This window comes from Zea mays, chromosome 2 (genome assembly GCF_902167145.1).
Source record: "Zea mays cultivar B73 chromosome 2, Zm-B73-REFERENCE-NAM-5.0, whole genome shotgun sequence".
Lineage (NCBI taxonomy): Eukaryota > Viridiplantae > Streptophyta > Magnoliopsida > Poales > Poaceae > Zea > Zea mays.
This window is the reverse complement of record NC_050097.1, coordinates 91095495-91110237: the sequence shown is the minus strand read 5'-3', so window position 1 is coordinate 91110237 and position 14743 is coordinate 91095495.

The window sequence follows — 14743 nt, the reverse complement described above, 5'->3', positions numbered from 1 at the left end:
AACGGTCGGCTTCACCATTTAAGGAAAGGAATCGGGCACCGGACACTGTCCGGTGTGCACCGGACTGTCCGGTGCGCCCGACGACAGAAGGCAAGGATAGCCTTCCAGATGTGTTCTCAACGGCTCCTAGCTGCCTTGGGGCTATAAAAGGGACCCCTAGACGCATGGAGGAGTACACCAAGCATTCCTTGAGCACTCTTGATCACTCACACATCAATCTCGCGCACTTGTTCGACATTCTAGTGATTTGAGCTCCGTTCTAGTGTGCTAGTCTTTTTGAGCTCAAGTCTGGGTCTTGTGTGTGCGTATTCGCTGTGATCTTTGTGTCGTGTGTGAGTTGCTAATCCCTCCCTTGCTCTGTGATTCTCTGTGAACATCTTTTGTAAGGGCGAGAGGCTCCAAGTTGTGGAGATTCCTCGCAAACGGGATTGAGAAAAGAAAAGCAAGAACACCGTGGTATTCAAGTTGATCATTGGATCACTTGAGAGGAGTTGAGTGCAACTCTCGTCCGTTGGGACGCCACAACGTGGAGTAGGCAAGTTTTGTACTTGGCCGAACCACGGGATAACCACTGTGTCATCTCTGTGATTGGATTCTTGTGGTTATTGTGTTTTGACTCCTCTCTAGCCACTTGGCATAAACTGTGCTAACACCTAATCAAGTTTTGTGGCTATAAGCTTAAGTTTTTACAGGATCACCTATTCACCCCCCCCTCTAGGTGCTCTCAATTGGTATCAGAGCCGTTCTCTTCAAGAAAGGGACTAACCGCCCGAAGAGATGGATCCTAAGGGGAAGGGAATTGTGATCAACGACAAGGAGAAGGAGTCCTTCGTCAACGAGCCAAGGGATGACAAGTCCAATGACTCGGGATCGGGCCTCAAGCTAAAAGATGGGAAGAAGAAGAAGACAAGACGCATCAAGGAGATCGTCTACTACGACAGCGATGAGTCTTCTTCTTCCCAAAAGGACGACGACCACGACAAACAAAAGACGGTTAACTCAAACTTTTCTTTTGATTATTCGCGCATTCCATATAGCTCAAATGCTCATTTGCTCCCCATTCCACTTGGCAAGCCTCCTCACTTTGATGGAGAGGAATACGGATTTTGGAGTCACAAAATGCGTACTCACCTATTTTCTCTCCATCCAAGCATTTGGGAGATTGTGGAAAGTGGAATGAAATTTGATAGCTCGGATAGCCCTTCATTCATTAATGAGCAAATCCATAAGAATGCACAAGCTACCACTGTTCTTCTAGCTTCATTGTGCAGGGATGAATATAACAAAGTGAGCGGCTTGGATAACGCCAAGCAGATCTGGGACACCCTCAAGATCTCTCATGAAGGGAATGACGTTACCTTGCTCACCAAAACGGAGTTGGTGGAAGGCGAGCTTGGACGGTTCGCGATGATAAGGGGCGAGGAGCCAACTCAGACATACAACCGGCTCAAGACCCTTATCAACAAAATAAGGAGCTACGGAAGCACGCGATGGACGGACCACGACGTCGTCCGACTAATGCTCAGGTCCTTTACCGTTCTTGATCCTCATTTGGTGAATAATATTCGTGAGAATCCCAGGTACACCAAAATGTCGCCCGAAGAAGTCCTAGGAAAATTCGTCAGCGGGCGAATGATGATCAAGGAGGCAAGGTATGTGGACGACGCCTTGAATGGACCGATCAACGAGCCGCAACCTTTTGCTCTCAAAGCCACAAGGAACAAGGAGGCGCTACCCAGCAAGGTGGCGCAAATTGAGGCGGCCGGTCTTAATGATGAAGAAATGGCCCTCATTATCAAGAGATTCAAGACGGTGCTAAAGGGTCGCAATGGACAGCCGAGCAAGACTAAGACCAAGGGGAAGCGATCATGCTTCAAATGCGGTAAGCTTGGTCATTTTATTGCTAACTGTCCTGATAATGAAAGTGACCAGGAAAAGGGGAACAAAAGGGAGAAGAAGAAGCACTACAAAAAGGCCAAGGGCGAGGCGCATATAGGCAAGGAGTGGGATTCGGATTGCTCCTCCTCCGACTCCGACAATGAGGGACTCGCCGCCACCGCCTTCAACAAATCGGCCCTCTTCCCCAACGAGCGTCACACGTGTCTCATGGCTAAGGAGAAGAAAGTAAGTACTCGAAACTCTACTTATGCTTCTTCTAGTGGTGATGATTCTAGTGACGATGATGAAATAGACTATTCTAGTTTATTTAAAGGTCTAGATAGAATTACGATTGGCAAAATTAATGAATTAATTGATGCATTGAATGAGAAGGATAAACTCTTAGAGAAACAAGAGGATTTATTGTATGAAGAGCATGATAAATTTTTAGAAGCTCAAAAATCTCATGCTCTAGAAGTTAAAAGAAATGAAATGCTTACTTGTGAATTATCTTCATGCCATGAGACAATTTCAAAATTAAAGAGCATTAACGATGAGTTGAATGCTAAGATAGAAATAGCTAGTAAATCAACAACTTGTGTAGAAAATGTTGTTATTTGCAATAGATGTAAAGACTTTGATATTGATGCTTGTAGTGAACACATAGCTTCTATTGCAAAGTTAAATAATGAAGTGGCTAGTCTTAATGCCCAACTTAAGACTAGCAAAAGTGAATTTGATAAGTTAAAATTTGCAAGGGATGCTTACACAATAGGAAGACATCCCTCAATTAAGGATGGGCTTGGCTTCAAGAGGGAAGCCAAGAGCTTAACAACCCATAAGACTCCCATCTCCACCAAGGAGAAAGGGAAGGCTCCTATGGCTAATAGTGTTAAGAAGAATCATGCTTACATGTACTATGATAGGAGATATTCTAGAAATGCTTTTAGAGGTCATGATGTTTTTGATTCACATGCTTATGACTCTTATGCTATGACTGCTTCTAGTTCTCATGTTATGCATGGTAGAAATGGGCTTAGAAGAAATGTTGTTCATCAAATGCATAGGAGAAATGTTGTTAGGAAAGTAGTGAATGAACCTTCTACAATTTATTGTGCTTTAAATGCTTCCTTTGCTATTTGTAGAAAGGATAGGAAAATAGTTGCTAGGAAGTTAGGGGCAAAATGCAAGGGAGACAAAACTTGCATTTGGGTCCCTAAAGATATTTGTGCTAACCTTGTAGGACCCAACATGAGTTGGGTACCTAAAACCCAAGCCTAAATTTGCCTTGCAGGTTTATGCATCCGGGGGTTCAAGCTGGATTATCGACAGCGGATGCACAAACCATATGACGGGGGAGAAGAAGATGTTCACCTCCTACGTCAAAAATAAGGATTCCCAAGATTCAATTGTATTCGGTGATGGGAATCAAGGCAAGGTAAAAGGTTTAGGTAAAATTGCAATTTCTAATGAGCATTCTATCTCTAATGTATTTTTAGTAGAGAGTCTTGGATATAATTTGCTATCTGTTAGTCAATTATGTCAAATGGGGTATAACTGTCTATTTACAAATGTAGATGTATCTGTCTTTAGAAGAAGCGATGGTTCATTAGCTTTTAAGGGTGTATTAGACGGCAAACTTTATTTAGTTGATTTTGCAAAAGAAGAGGCCGGTCTAGATGCATGCTTAATAGCTAAGACTAGCATGGGCTGGCTGTGGCATCGCCGCTTAGCACATGTGGGGATGAAGAACCTTCACAAGCTTCTAAAGGGAGAACACGTGATAGGTTTGACTAACGTGCATTTCGAAAAAGATAGACCTTGTGCAGCTTGTCAAGCAGGTAAACAAGTGGGAGGAGCGCATCACAGCAAGAATGTGATGACCACTTCAAGACCTCTGGAGCTGCTGCATATGGACCTCTTCGGACCCGTCGCCTATCTAAGCATAGGAGGGAGTAAGTATGGTCTAGTTATTGTTGATGACTTTTCCCGCTTCACTTGGGTGTTCTTTTTGCAGGATAAGTCTGAAACCCAAGGGACCCTCAAGCGCTTCCTCAGGAGAGCTCAAAATGAGTTTGAGCTCAAAGTGAAGAAGATAAGGAGCGACAACGGATCCGAGTTCAAGAACCTTCAAGTGGAGGAGTTCCTTGAAGAGGAAGGGATCAAGCACGAGTTCTCCGCTCCCTACACACCACAGCAAAATGGTGTGGTAGAGAGGAAGAACAGGACGCTCATCGATATGGCGAGGACGATGCTAGGAGAGTTCAAGACCCCCGAGTGCTTTTGGACGGAAGCCGTTAACACTGCTTGCCACGCCATCAACAGGGTCTACCTTCATCGCCTCCTCAAGAAGACGTCGTATGAGCTACTAACCGGTAACAAACCCAATGTATCGTACTTTCGTGTATTTGGGAGCAAGTGCTACATTCTAGTGAAGAAGGGTAGAAATTCTAAATTTGCTCCCAAGGCAGTAGAAGGGTTTTTGTTAGGTTATGACTCAAATACAAAGGCGTATAGAGTCTTCAACAAATCATCGGGTTTGGTTGAAGTCTCTAGCGACGTTGTATTTGATGAGACTAATGGCTCTCCAAGAGAGCAAGTTGTTGATTGTGATGATGTAGATGAAGAAGATGTTCCGACGGCCGCTATACGGACCATGGCGATTGGAGAAGTACGGCCATAGGAACAAGATGAACGAGATCAACCTTCTTCCTCAACTATGGTGCATTCCCCAACCGAAGATGACGAACAGGTACCTCAAGTGGAGGCGCTTGATCAAGGGGGAGCACAAGATGATCAAGTGATGGAGGAAGAAGCGCAACCGGCACCTCCAACCCAAGTTCGAGCGATGATTCAAAGGGATCATCCCGTCGATAAAATTCTGGGTGACATTAGCAAGGGAGTAACTACTCGATCTCGATTAGTTAATTTTTGTGAGCATTACTCCTTTGTCTCTTCTATTGAGCCTTTCAGGGTAGAGGAGGCCTTGCTAGATCCGGATTAGGTATTGGCCATGCAGGAGGAGCTCAACAACTTCAAGCGCAATGAAGTTTGGACACTGGTGCCTCGTCCGAAGCAAAATGTTGTGGGAACCAAGTGGGTGTTCCGCAACAAACAGGACGAGCACGGGGTGGTGACGAGGAACAAGGCTCGACTTGTGGCAAAAGGTTATGCCCAAGTCGCAGGTTTGGACTTTGAGGAGACTTTTGCTCCTGTGGCTAGGCTAGAGTCCATTCGTATTTTGCTAGCATATGCCGCTCACCATTCTTTCAGGTTGTACCAAATGGATGTGAAGAGCGCTTTCCTCAATGGGCCAATCAAGGAGGAGGTGTACGTAGAGCAACCCCCTGGCTTTGAGGATGAACGGTACCCCGACCATGTGTGTAAGCTCTCTAAGGCGCTCTATGGACTTAAGCAAGCCCCAAGAGCATGGTATGAATGCCTTAGAGATTTCTTAATTGTTAATGCTTTCAAGGTTGGGAAAGCCGATCCAACTCTTTTTACAAAGACATGTGATGGTGATTTGTTTGTGTGCCAAATTTATGTCGACGACATAATATTTGGTTCTACTAACCAAAAGTCTTGTGAAGAGTTTAGCAGGGTGATGACGCAGAAATTCGAGATGTCAATGATGGGCGAGTTGAACTACTTCCTTGGGTTCCAAGTGAAGCAACTCAAGGACGGCACCTTCATCTCCCAAACGAAGTACACGCAAGATCTGCTAAAGCGGTTTGGGATGAAGGACGCCAAGCCCGCAAAGACTCCGATGGGGACCGACGGACACACCGACCTCAACAAAGGAGGTAAGTCCGTTGATCAAAAAGCATACCGGTCAATGATAGGTTCTTTGCTTTACTTATGTGCTAGTAGACCGGATATTATGCTTAGCGTATGCATGTGTGCTAGATTTCAATCCGATCCTAAGGAGTGTCACTTAGTGGCGGTGAAGCGAATTCTTAGATATTTAGTTGCTACGCCTTGCTTCGGGCTCTGGTATCCAAAGGGGTCTACCTTTGACTTAGTTGGATACTCAGACTCCGACTATGCTGGATGTAAGGTCGATAGGAAGAGTACATCAGGGACGTGCCAATTCTTAGGAAGGTCCCTGGTGTCATGGAACTCTAAGAAACAAACCTCCGTTGCCCTATCCACCGCTGAGGCCGAGTACGTTGCCGCGGGTCAGTGTTGCGCGCAACTACTTTGGATGAGGCAAACCCTCCGGGACTTTGGCTACAATCTGAGCAAAGTCCCACTCCTATGTGACAATGAGAGTGCTATCCGCATGGCGGAGAATCCTGTTGAGCACAGCCGCACAAAGCACATAGACATCCGGCATCACTTTTTGAGGGACCACCAGCAAAAGGGAGATATCGAAGTGTTTCATGTTAGCACCGAGAACCAGCTAGCCGATATCTTCACTAAGCCTCTAGATGAGAAGACCTTTTGCAGGTTGCGTAGTGAGCTAAATGTCATAGATTCGCGGAACCTGGATTGAATTGTAGCATACATGTACTTATGCTTTTGATCATGTTCCTTTTTGCATTTTGTTGCTTTATTATGGTGCTCAAGTTGTAAAAACACTCCCTGGACCTCACAAGTCCGTTGCACAGTGATGCACATGTTTAGGGGGAGATGTGTTACAACTTGACCCTTTGAGACTAACCATGTGCTTGAGTTTGATGTTTTAGTCTCGAAGGAGGATTGAAAGGGAAATGGTGGACTTGGACCATGAAAAGCTTCCACTGCACTCCGATGAGAGGGTAACTTATTCCAAGTTCATCTCATGAAATCTTATTGCCATTTGCTCTTAATTAAAGACTTTGGTGAGGCAATGGGGTTAAAAGGCCAAGATTGATCCCGTTTTGGTGCTTGATGCCAAAGGGGGAGAAAATAAAGGCCAAAGCGATAAATGGATCAGCTACCACTTGAGAGATTTTAAAAACAAGTAGAATAGAGTTTTTGTGTTGTTAAACTTTTTTATTGTCTCTCTTGTCAAAAGTTGGCTTCTTGTGGGGAGAAGTATTGATTATGGGAAATAGGGGGAGTTTTTGAAATCTTTGATCAATCTCTTTTGGAATGACTCTCTTTATGCTTCAACATGTGTGTTTGACTTAGAGATAGAGATTTGAGTTTGATTTGCAAAAACAAACCAAGTGGTGGCAAAGGATGATCCATATATGCCAAAATTGAATAAAACTCAAAGTTAGTTTTTATTTGAAGTGATTTTGCACTTGTTCTAGTTGCTTTATGTTGTGTTGGCATAAATCACCAAAAAGGGGGAGATTGAAAGGGAAATGTGCCCTTGGGCCATTTCTAAGTATTTTGGTGATTGAGTGTCAACACAAGTGCTTAAATGTAAATCAATGCCCATGGATGAACAAAGTGCAGATCTTCAACAAAGGTATGTTTCTAAGTCTTAGTACATTGGTTTTGTGTACTAATATATTTGTCTAAGTGTTAGAAACAGAAAGAAGAAGAGAAGAGAAGACTTGGCTGTGTGCAGCCAAGGGGCTATTTCGGTCTGGGGCACCGGACTGTCCGGTGGTGCACCGGACAGTGTCCGGTGCGCCAGGCTGCCTCGGCCGAAGAGGCCGCTCTCGGGAATTTGGTGACGGTGTACGGCTAAAATTCACCGGACTGTCCGGTGTGCACCGGACTGTCCGGTGAGCCAACGGTCGGCCAGGGCCAACGGTCGGCCGCGTGATCAGCGCAGGACACGTGGCCGAGCCAACGGTCGGAAGGGGGCACCGGACTGTCCGGTGTGCACCGGACATGTCCGGTGCGCCAACGGCTCCCGCATCTGCAACGGTCGGCTTCGCCATTTAAGGAAAGGAATCGGGCACCGGACACTGTCCGGTGTGCACCGGACTGTCCGGTGCGCCCGACGACAGAAGGCAAGGATAGCCTTCCAGATGTGTTCTCAACGGCTCCTAGCTGCCTTGGGGCTATAAAAGGGACCCCTAGACGCATGGAGGAGTACACCAAGCATTCCTTGAGCACTCTTGATCACTCACACATCAATCTCGCGCACTTGTTCGACATTCTAGTGATTTGAGCTCCGTTCTAGTGTGCTAGTCTTTTTGAGCTCAAGTCTGGGTCTTGTGTGTGCGTATTCGCTGTGATCTTTGTGTCGTGTGTGAGTTGCTAATCCCTCCCTTGCTCTGTGATTCTCTGTGAACATCTTTTGTAAGGGCGAGAGGCTCCAAGTTGTGGAGATTCCTCGCAAACGGGATTGAGAAAAGAAAAGCAAGAACACCGTGGTATTCAAGTTGATCATTGGATCACTTGAGAGGAGTTGAGTGCAACTCTCGTCCGTTGGGACGCCACAACGTGGAGTAGGCAAGTTTTGTACTTGGCCGAACCACGGGATAACCACTGTGTCATCTCTGTGATTGGATTCTTGTGGTTATTGTGTTTTGACTCCTCTCTAGCCACTTGGCATAAACTGTGCTAACACCTAATCAAGTTTTGTGGCTATAAGCTTAAGTTTTTACAGGATCACCTATTCACCCCCCCCCTCTAGGTGCTCTCAGATTTGAATTGGGGTTTCTCCAAGGGTCTTTTTGCAATATTTCCCTCCCCTAATTGATGGTTATAATGTTGCTTAGGGTTTGGGCAAAAGTTACACACACCTTGCACACTTGTTCACTCTCTTTCCCCTCTTACCTAGGGTTTTGGAAGATAGGGTTTAGGAGAGGGCCTAGGGGTCTTCTCCCCTCTTCTCCAAGGTGGTGAGTGAGTAAATGTTGGGGGCCTTCGGCTTCCGAAGGTCCTCAAAAACATGATTTAACAATGTTTCTAGAGTATAATGTGTGAGCAGGTATCTTCGGACTCGTATTAGAGAGGGAGAAGCTCAAAAGATACGAAGGTTGACACAGCGCCGAAGCTGTGAAGCAGGGAAGCTTCGGCATGTTCGCAGAAAAGGGAACCGACTTGAAGATGAAAAGGCCATTTAGACCTCGATAGATTACTATAGAATTACCACCAAATGTAAAGGGCATGTATGTAATTTTGTATGGGTTGTACCCCGTGCCTATAAATAGGTGAACAGTACCCCCGTACTGTTCACGCTGATTTGGTGTTCACTTTTGCGTCACGCTTGTACTTTCATTTCCTTCAAATTGGAGGTACATCTGTAATTCAATGTTATTTTTATTTATATATAATAATGATATATGATGATCTACGTAATTCTTTATGTTTCTTGTAATTCATTCTTCGTTAATATGTAATGCATTTATAAAGGTCTGCCCTCTGTGACCTTCATCCGAAAATCATTATATCCCAAGGGAAATAATGCTTCGTAGGACGAAGGACTTAACCGATTAACATTTTCTATGTTGCCTTGTTCTTGAAGCATTTGAGAACAAGTCCCCAACATTGGCGCCCACCTCCGGTGAACTCACTTCCACTCTTTGAAGTTTTCTATCTTCGGCGATCATAAACCTTCGTTATGGCGCCGAAGAAAGCTTCAGCACCTAGGACTGCAGCTCTACAACCGCTGGACCACAATCAGGAGACAGTCTCTCTTCGGGAGGCCCGAAGCCAGAAAAGGAAGGCTGTTAGCCCGTCACCACCAGAGGACGAGTTAGATCAAGAAATCAGAGATATGGAGATGCTTCATCAACAAGTGCAGAGGAAGAAAGAAAAGATGGCCAGGCTAGCTGAACTACAGAGGCAGATAGACGAAGCCTCTGAAGAAGTTCGTCACCTTGCTCAGGATGAGCAACACCAAAGGCCTCAGCACCAAGACCTTCGTCAGGAGGGTTTTCCCAACGGAGATGACTGGTATGACAATTTCTATCATGGGAATTTTGTTTTTGACGATGCTTCTCCTCTGTCCGCTGAGCTGCAGGCTACACCTTGGCCTCTGTCCTACAAGCCTCCTCAGCTTCCCGTATTCGATGGCCACTCAGACCCGAAGCAGTTTTTGATGAGCTACGAGGCAACAGTATCTTCCTATGGTGGCAATGCTGCGGTCATGGCCAAATCTTTTGTTATGGCTGTCAGAAGTGTTGCTCAAACCTGGTATTCCTCCCTTCGACCAGGAACGATCACTTCATGGCAGAAGCTGAAGGACCTCTTGTTAACTAGCTTCCAAGGGTTTCAGACGAAGCCGGTTACTGCTCAGGCTCTGTTCCAGTGCACCCAGGATCACGAAGAATACCTTCAGGCGTATGTCCGAAGGTTCTTGCGTTTGAGAGCACAGGCACCAACGGTGCCCAATGAAATTGTCATTGAGGCCATGATCAAGGGGCTTCGGCCAGGACCATCAGCTCAGTACTTCGCCAGGAAGCCCCCTTAAACTTTGGAGAAGCTTCTCCAGAAGATGGATGAGTACATTCGGGCCGATAACGATTTTCGCCAAAGAAGGGAGGAGGCCTTCAGGTTTTCTGAAATGACCAGGGGCTTCGGTGGGAGGTTTTACCCGAGGCATGTTAGATCAATTCATAACTCTACACAAAGTGATGATAAGGGGAGCCAACAGCAAAGGCCACAATATTCCTCACAGGCTTCGGGGCAACAGCAAGCTCCCTTCCGACCACCAGCTCCAAGAGGCAGAGGTGCCAGGGGCTTCGGAGGAAGATTTGGCGATCAACAGAGAAGAATCTTTTGCTTATTCTGTGGTGAGAACAAGGGCCATACTACCAGGATGTGTCATGTTACCATCCAGAAGCAAAAGGAAATAGCCGAAGCCGCAGCACAACAAGCTCAGCCGAAGCAGGTCATGCATACAGCTTCGTATCACTCGCCCTACATCCCAGAGTATGTAGGCAACCACCCTGCAGTTTCTGTTGCTTCGGCGAGTCAATCTCAAGCTTCTTGGCAACAACCTCCGCCTCCACCTCCGTTACAGCAAGGACAGCAGCCAGAAGGGAGCCAGTATGCTCCACACCAAAGGGACTTCCGAGAGCAGTCCGAAGCTCGTACAGTCAACAGCACCGTGCCAGAGTCAAAGCACATCTATTGACAAATATCCTACCCTAATAGCAATCTTTTCTATCCAGTTTTGTTTTCTGTAATAAAGGATATTGTTTAGGTTTCATATAAATACTTTCGTTGATTCTCACAAGGAAAATATATTTTTCTCAGGCTTAAGTTGTTAAAGTTTAAAGACTTGTGATAATCAAGAGGACCTTCGGACTACCGAAAATTATTCGAAACAGCAAAAAGTCGTTCTAAGGAACGCAGAGTAAGTTGCCGAAGTCACAAAAAAGTCGTTCCAAAGGGAACGCAGTGTAAGTTTTTTGCTCCAAAGACGTTCCTAAGGGAATGCAGAGCTTACAGCGAAAAGTCAACGCTGATGCCGCCAAAAGTAAAGGCGAAGAAGCTCCAAAGACGTTCCTAAGGGAATGCAGAGCTTACAGCGAAAAGTCAACGCTGATTCCGCTGAAGTAAAAGGCGAAGAAGCTCCTAAGGGAGGCTTATAATGAAAAATTTTGTATGTTTTGTCACAGGAACGCGTGTATCTTCGGAATAAACAACATTTTACTCAGCATAACATCATCGCATCATTTCGCATAACATAAGCATCATACATCATATTGCATAAAGCACAAGAAGGGGATGTGACATCGATCTTCGGAAGAATGTTTTGAAAAGGGCAAACCATGCTAAGTAGCTTCACATTGTCAAAAAGCCTGGATATTATTCATCAGAGCACTGGATATTGTTGTGACAAACACAAATCCTTCTTCACGAAGCATGAAAAGAAGGGAAGGTGTTTTTTCGTCAAAGACTCAAAAAGCGGTACGTGTAAAGTTTCATGCATCGTAAAGAATTAAGCAATAAAAAGGGTATATTACATTCAGGATTACAAAATGTTACAATTCAGAAGTTTACTTTACAATAGTGTTCAATTTTCTTTTAGAACAACTTCTGCAGCCTCATTCAGGAGTCGATTGACGACTTCGTCCATGATTGCTTCGGCCATCTTTTTAATTTCATCGTCTCCTTTCGGCTGAGGGCCTGGAGACGCTTCAGCAGGATCTGAAGGACAGGACACGGCTATGCTGCTATTACAAACGGAAAACGAAGCTTAAAACCAAAAATTACAACACAATACAAACTATTAGTTAATACCTAATTGACCTTCGGGCTCTGTGCTCTTTTCAGCAGCCTTAGCCACTTCTCTAGCATTGTGAATGCCCTTTTCACTTCTTTGAATAATATCTCCTGCCATTTCTCGGCCACCATTATCCCAGATATCAGTAAAAAACTTTCCACCAATTATGCTTGCTTCGGCCGAAGGGTCTTTTGCGTCTTCAAAGGACAAAGCAGTTTCGGATTGTGCTAAGATTTTTACGTGTTCACAGCCCTTCTTCTCTAGAATGGTGGCAATTCCTCTGGCCCCAGAGAAAGCACATATATCCCCACGGCTATTTAAAATTTCTTCGAAGGCTTCAGCTTCGTGGTCGACCCATTCAATAGGACCTTCGGGATTGCCCCTTATAAAGTTTTCTTCACTAGAGAAGGCGCCGACCCTGGCGAAGCTAGCCTTCAGCTTCTTAACACATTCTATAGATTTGTTATAGCACCTCTTTTTGGATGAACGAAGCTCTTCAACAGTTGCTTCCAGGTGATCCGCCCATTGGTCACTGAGCTCTCGCCTTGTTTCTTCAAGTATACGTTCTTCCCTGGCTCTGGCCAGTTGTTTCCGAAGATCTTCTATTTCGCGTCTCTGAGCTTCAGCCTGACTCTTGAACGCAGCTTCGTCTTCCTTTATTTTATTTATCAATGAGTGTAATATTTTATCTTTTTCAAGGCCTTCGTTCCTCAGTTCAATTACTTCAGAACGAAGGTTGCTCAGGGCTATAGTACACCCTTCGTCTTCAGCATCTTTTTGTGCCCTGAGGGCATTACTAAGTATCAGGCCCTGCAAAGAAAAGTATGTGTGTTTCAATAAAACAAGCAAAAGGTTTTTTTGGTATCAACAAAGAACACAAGGATCCCATTTGTCGCACCTTTAAGCTATTGTAGGCCAGGCTGTCGGCCAAATCGTTCTTCGACAGCACCGAGAGCCCGTCTTCTAAGGTTGGGAATCCGAAGCTCTTGCTCATCTCCTGGCAAACAGAAATTTCCTTGTTGTCAGGGAGACAATACAAAAAGTCTTCTTCTCCACTACCATTGAATATTAACGCCCCCTTTGGATATTTCAGCTTTCGGGCGTAATGCTGGGCCTCTTGCTCCTCTTTTTCTGAAAGTTTTTTCCCCGAAGCATGACGAACAATATAATCACGAGCTCTGATGGATGCTTCGGGGGCAATGACTCCGATCTCTTCAACAAAAGTTGGCTTTGTTATTTTTTCCTCAGTTTCCAAGGATTCTATCTTCGCGGGCTCTGAGGACCCAGCTTCGGCTTCAGTCCCTTGCGCTGGAGTTTTGTTATCAGAAATTTCAGTTGTCGTTTCAGGAATGGCAGCAGCCTTCTTCGGAGGTGTGCTTGAAGTTTTAATTGTTTCTAGTACATCTAGCACATTGGCCATTCTTCTTCTTTTTGGAGTCACTGCTGGCACTTTTTGATTTTTTATTGTCTCAACATTTGCTGCAGGACTCACAATTTCTGGTACTTTTTCTTCAGTTGGTTTTTTCACTTCTCCAATTTTTTCTGTGGATGGCGCTTCGGCCATTTCTTTTGTTTCTGGCAGCGAAACCTTCGGTTCTTCTAGTTCTATCTTTTTCGCCGTTTCGGTTATCCCTGCAGCTGCAGGTGGCGTGATTGGTCTGGTTGGCTTTTTAGCCTCGGTAGCCGAAGAAGATTTTTCGGTAAACTCCGGCACCGAAGCTGGTTCGATATACCGCGGCCGGTGAGTGAGGACTTTTATTTTCTTTCTTTCAGGCTCTGGCTCGCTAGGAGCAGTTGCAGTTTCTTCTTTTGCAGAGGTTGTGTTCTTTCTTTTCTGCCTTCGGACGGGGTAGCAATAGTCAGGGTAAACAAACCCAATTGCATCAAATACCCGATTCAGCCTTTTCTTTTTTCGGCCTCCGAAGGCTGCTGACATCGCTGTATCTTCGGCCTTAGAATAAGCACCAAGCAATTTGTCACTTAAATTTTCAATACTCTTTAGCCAGTCATCATCTGGCTCAGTAAATTTATCTCCAAACTTGAAGGTGTACTTCAGTCTCACAAGCTCACCTTCGTCGGCCTCTTTTATGGTTTCTTGAGGCATTTCCCATTTCTCCGCAAGAGGCCAAACCCGGAAGGCAATATGCTCTTGTACTAAATCTCTTGTTCCAATAAAAGAGCAGATGACGCCGAAGGCCCTCTGGCATTCTTCGGCAGCTTCATTCATTTCCACCTTCGGCCTCCGAAGGCCGAAGCTTTGCCAAATAGGACGCATAATTATACCTTTGATATCTTCTCGTGCTGATAGGTCATTCTTCACATAAAACCATTTTGTCATCCAATCCCCGGGCCATCTCTTCCGAAAGGTTGGTACGGGACAGCTTGCCCCGGACCGAGAGACGAAACTGTAGCAGCCAAAGTTATTATGGTACTGTTCTTTGCCCCAAGGCTTTGTTTCATATAATAATTCGTGTATATTACAGAAGCTTCTTGCATCAGGCTTCAGACCTTGGCTTCTCGCGGCCCACACGAAGATATTTAGCCTTATAATTGCCTCGGGAGTAAGTTGATGAAGATAGACTTCGAAGATTTTCAACACCTCCACGACGAAGCTACTCAAGGGAAATCGTAGCCCAGCTTTCAGAAAGCTTCGGTATACTACGACTTCATTCTCTTCAGGGTGTGGACAAGTCTTCTCTCCTTCATCGGCCCTCACAATGGACAAATCCCGAAAATACCTTCCTCTCATGTTGACAAGATGATTTTCTTTGATAGTTGATTTACCATAAACTGAATGGC